This window comes from Pinus tabuliformis, chromosome 5_1 (assembly GCF_031772625.1).
Source record: "Pinus tabuliformis cultivar Carrire ecotype Pingquan chromosome 5_1, CPIR1, whole genome shotgun sequence".
NCBI lineage: Eukaryota > Viridiplantae > Streptophyta > Pinopsida > Pinales > Pinaceae > Pinus > Pinus tabuliformis.
This window is the reverse complement of record NC_142305.1, coordinates 443893934-443899438: the sequence shown is the minus strand read 5'-3', so window position 1 is coordinate 443899438 and position 5505 is coordinate 443893934. Positions and strand designations below refer to the sequence as shown.

Here is a 5505-nt window from a genome sequence, read left to right as displayed (position 1 = left end):
TAATATGAGACAAACCCCAAAAAAAATATATTACCCACAACTAGATGAAACAAACCCATAAAAAACAAACCCAATAAATAAATAAATAAATAAATAAATATATATATATATATATATATATATAAACCCATAAAACTTAAATGTAAAGAAACTTTTCAAAAAGCTCACATCAATCCCAAAGAAAACAACGTTCAACAATCCCATTTCCCAATTCATATTAATTTAAATAAATCCATCATTGCACAAATCTATTTTAATCTAAATAATTTATTATGGTAATGTTGGGAATTTCTTGTTTTAATAATAATATTATTATTTTTATATAAAATATTTTCTAAATTATTATTATAAATAAAAAAATATATTTTTAAATATTTTTAAATTATTATTATAAATAAGAAAAATATATTTATACAAAATAGTAAAATGACAATCGGTAATTTACGAATATACTATATTTATATTTACTCATAATTTAGTTAATATAACGTGTAGAATTATAACAAATGAATTTATCTTAAAAATAATATGAAATGAAAATTAATCAACTTTCAGTTTTCTTATTATTAACTTACAAATAATATAATTTTATTTATTTAAATGTTTTTGAATATTATAGTTTTTGAGATATATAATTTTACTTATCTTTAATCTCTAAAAGGATTTTTATCATGGGATCAAGTTTATTGATTCAATAATTTTTATGTATTTTTTTAGCAAGTGAGACCTTGGGTGGCTAACCCTAAGTCCCTTTCAAAATGCTCAGCAAGTGAGACCTTGGGTGGCTAACCCTAAGTCCCTTTCAAAATGCTCATTGGCCATTTATAAGAAATCTACTCTATCTAAGTGGATTATGAAGTCTTAATGTAAAATTGGGATTTGATCATTACATTTAAAGTCCATTTAATAAAAAAGTAGCATATAAACCAAAACAATTATTATGTATGATGAGTCTTCCTAAAAGGGAACTAAACTACTATTATATGATGAAAACATTAAATATCATTGAACCTAAAAGCTCTTTCATAAAATCAATGACTAGTGTGAGTCAAATAGTTGAATAATCCAAATAAGATACTCCTACCAAATTGGAAACCTTCTTGACATTATTAGGGAAGCCAAGGTGTTGATAGGTAGAAATGTCTTACCTGCAACAGGGGATTGTTAGTAAATCAAGGCCCCAATTAGGCCTTTATTCATTTGGTATGGTGATGTCCACAAGTATGTGGGTCTAGTTGCCACTAAATGGATTTCTCCTTGAAAGGAGACTTTCATTGAAGCTCTCCTAAATCTATTGCCACTAAATGGATTTCTCCTCGAAAGGAAATTATTATTGAATCTCTCCTCATTTTAAATGCAATCTAAGTTTATTATAAAAAAAATAGAAAAGCTAATCTATCTCTACTCTAAACCTAAATTATAATAACTCATATATAGAAGTCATTCATAATGTCTTAGAGAGGAATGAACATGAGATAAATGTAAGCTATCAAGCTATAGAAATAGTTAATATGACCTAATAACGATTAAAAAAAATACATGTTTGACTTAACTAATAAATAGTTAATAAAGAAAAACATATATATGCATAGTCATGCTTAGTATGGATGATTAACACAGATTTAACATGAGATAAAGATAGGTTGATGGACTATGGAAATACTTCTCATAATCAAACAATAATTAAAACAAATACTTATTAATGATTCCTTTGTAAACAGTTACAAAGAAATCATGGAGAAGTATATTCATTTCAATAATTTGTTTTGTCAAATTCAAACCAACCATGAAAGATAGCTTATCAATAGTTTTAAACAAAGATAACTTTTCATAAATTGGCAAATGCACATCATACAAGCTTGTATTAATCTAGAGCAAAATTTGGGCAAAATAAACGAGAAGTCTTTTGTTACTCCTGACAATGACAACCACTCATTTGTAATTTCAAAATAAAAATGATTACAAGAAAGAAACTATAATAGTACAAGTCCATTATTGTCTTTGATGCAATCTATGGTCCTCTAAAATCCCCCTAGTCCAACCTTTGGATTTCAAACTGCATCCCTCGCCCCCCCTTTTTCCCCAACTCTTTCTCAAGGAGAGTTATATTTATAAAATAAATTGAAACGATAGAAACATAATATTTCTGCATCCTTCTCTAAATCTAATTTGCAAATAGGAATTGTGTTGATGAAGATAAGTGTGTTGCAAAAATTGAAGGATCTCTCTAATTGGTTGTTAATTTTGTCCATGTTGTCTCCCTAATTTCCTGCAAAAAAAAAGAAAGAAAAAAAAAAGATGTTTTAATATAGTTACTGTTATTCATACAACATAATCACTATAAATATCAAATAAAAATAAAATTCTATAATGTCAAGCTTACTTGTACATCAATTAAATTATATAAATAACAAATAAAATCAACACAATTTATCAATCAAATAATAAAACCAAATAACAATAAATTTATTAAACTTAAAATATTTTTTTATCATTTACAAAGTAAAGTTGTGACCCTTTTTATTTCAATTTTTCTAAACATTTTCCTAATATGTATGGTAAAAACAATTTACCCATCATGTTCCTTACAGTTTCAACTTCTAAGGGGTCATTTTTTGCTAAATTTATCTTTTTAAAACTCAAGATATGACTCTTTGAAGTGGTGAATTGTCCCTCTTCGGGATCTCTAAGATTGACATATTGGACAACCATGAACTTGTCAAAGTTGATGATCTATATCCTGAATTCTATATCTCTTGAGAATGAGAATCAAATTTTGATAAAGGGGTTGTTTATAACTATGGATATCATATACTCAACTGAGGAGGTTATTACCATTGTTAACATATATGCAACCCTCTTGAAAATCATGAAAGTTTTTTCCATTCAATTTCTAACACTCGTGAAAGGGAAAGGCTTGTAGAATTTAAGGTAGAACTATTGAGTGAAGTAGCCCTATGTTTAAGAAATGTTGGTGATGTAGTTTGCAAAGTGTCGTCCTACGAGGAATCAAAGCATATGTGAATGCTAAGTGATGAAAATCCATTCACAAATTTTGGTGACACGTGGGGAAGACCTAATCTTGTAATGAATCTATTTCATGAACTACAAAAGACACAAGAAGAAAAGGATACTTGCCTCGATTTCTATGCACAAGTATATCAATGTGATCAAATCCTTGGGGGTTGTCACAATGCATTAAGGGAATTCACAGACTCATTGGCATAAATTGTATAGTTTGTAAGAAGCTCTAAAAATATAGCTCCCAACAACCCAAAAAGAACACTTGATGCTCCAATAGACATGCTATTTTTGAATAAAAGGAATTGATAAGAAGCTACCTCCAAACCCAAAAAGTAGTTATAATATACCAATCCTCGACCAAGTTCTTACTCAAGTTGAAGTCCAATGAATACAAGGTCAATCATATCGATAGGTATATGGATTACTCCTACATGTAGCCAAATATATGTACTAAGCCATCATCCTTCACTTTTCTGGAAAATATTACTCCATTCAAAACCACTCATTTTTTCTAATGTGGAGGATGAGGGCCTAAATAATTGGATTCTCCTTCAAAGGCTGGAAAGAGAGTCTGCTAAAAAATTAGGGGATGCCCTTGCTTGGTGTTCTTGAAGTTTTAGGGTAGTTATTGACCACTATTGTCACAAAGAATACAATGACATTGGCTACCATAAAGAGAGAAACTATCAAAAACGTTCATTTCTTGTAAAGAAAAAATATCTATATGTGGATAGAAATGGGAAGAGTGGATAACTCCTCTTCTTCCTGAGTTGTTGGGTAGATCGTTTTGTTCCCTTAACCTCTACTCCTTGACCCTTCTATTTCAATATCGATGTGAACTCCTTCCATTTGTAAAAGATTCCCATTCCTCCCTAACCAATATTACTATAGGACTAATTATATGACCAAGATCAATATAAAGCTAATTCCATGAATTTTTGTTTTAATTTTTAGATAACTCAGAAAGAAAATATAATAAGTTGTTTAATATTGCAATAAATACACCAATCTTTTCTTGGTTAAGAAATAAATCCTTGTATTCCCTTACCTTCATGCCTTTATCTACACATGCAAGGAATCACCCGTTGAATTCTCAACAAATAATGGTTTCATGTGAGTTATCACACGCAAAGAATCACTTTTTAAATTCTCAACAAATAATTGTTTCATGTGAGTTATTTAACCTTTGAATGTAACCCAAACTAAAGAGTAATAATGAAAAGTTTTCATAACCACATTATTGAACAAAACCTCTAGGTTCATTCTCGCACCCTTGGCCAAAACCATGGGGATTTACATTTAAATTTACAAATTTGTACTCCTCACAATTCCATCGAATGAGCTAACCATTACTAGAGCTCACTCTAAAAAGCATCTCTTCACCATTAGGCCGACATTTTCACTGCTATGTGAGATCTGAAAGCGTAAAGTTACCACAAAAGCTTGGATTTTTGCATTTTCCTTATATTTTGACAAGCATCCACGTATAGCACTAGTGGATTGAAGCCTTCCAATAATATTGTAAATCATGGAATAGTTGGAGAACCATAAGAGTAATTCCATTCAAAGAACTATGACATAAAACATTAAGAACAATGTTCTTGAGTTATATCAAGGTATACGCCTTTACCATGAGCAATAAAAATCCCATTAACTCATTAAACACTAGATTTCATTATGATTATTGTCATATACAAGTTCATCTCGCATCTCACTTGGCTCTATAGAATTCATGGCTCTAGGAAAAAAGTTAACCTGACAAAGAAGAAGAGGGGGAGCCATCCTTAACGTGGTCCTCTCTTTTCCATTTGGGTTGCAATCTTGCATACATTTTCTTCTATGCTTTTCAGAATCTATAACAGATTTTTTTTTTATGCTCTCAACATCTACATTAGATTTTATATATAGTTTTGAGTTTAATAGTTAAGAACATGTACTTAATTTTAAAATTTTATAAGTTTAAATCTAGAGTGAGGTGTATAGTATGTACACTTTTTATCTAATCATTAAAATTAGGTAAAAGATGTATATATCCCACATTTTACTTTAGATTTAAACTTTTAAGCTTTTAAGATGAAATAGAGCTCAAAATTATAGTTTACACATTAAATATGAAATCTAGTGTAAATGTTGAGAAAAATAGGAGGAAATTACATATACATATACATATATATATCGAGAGAGAGAGAGAGAGAGTTGTGCGAGCTTTTCCAGTGGGTTTTTCCTTTTCTTGCTTTTCCAATGGGTTTTTCCTTTTCACGGCGATGAATCCATATATACAAAAAAAACCTCAAAATTTTCCATCAAATTCTCGCATTGGAAAATCTAAAAAATCACACTAAAAACAACTCCTATATATAATTATAATTAATTTTTATATAATTAATTTTCAATTAATATTAAAATTGTATAATTAATAAAAAAATATGTAATACTTATTTATTAACCATTTATAAAAAAAAGTAAAATTAACTAAATAAC

The 5505-nt window shown here is 28.9% G+C and overlaps 1 pseudogene; it reads right to left on the bottom strand.

Annotated features, from left to right (window-relative positions):
* Positions 1-3188: 3188 nt before the first annotated feature.
* LOC149165371 (RHOMBOID-like protein 3 pseudogene) lies at positions 3189-3873 on the bottom strand (annotated as a pseudogene).
* Between the last annotated feature and the right edge of the window lie 1632 nt (positions 3874-5505).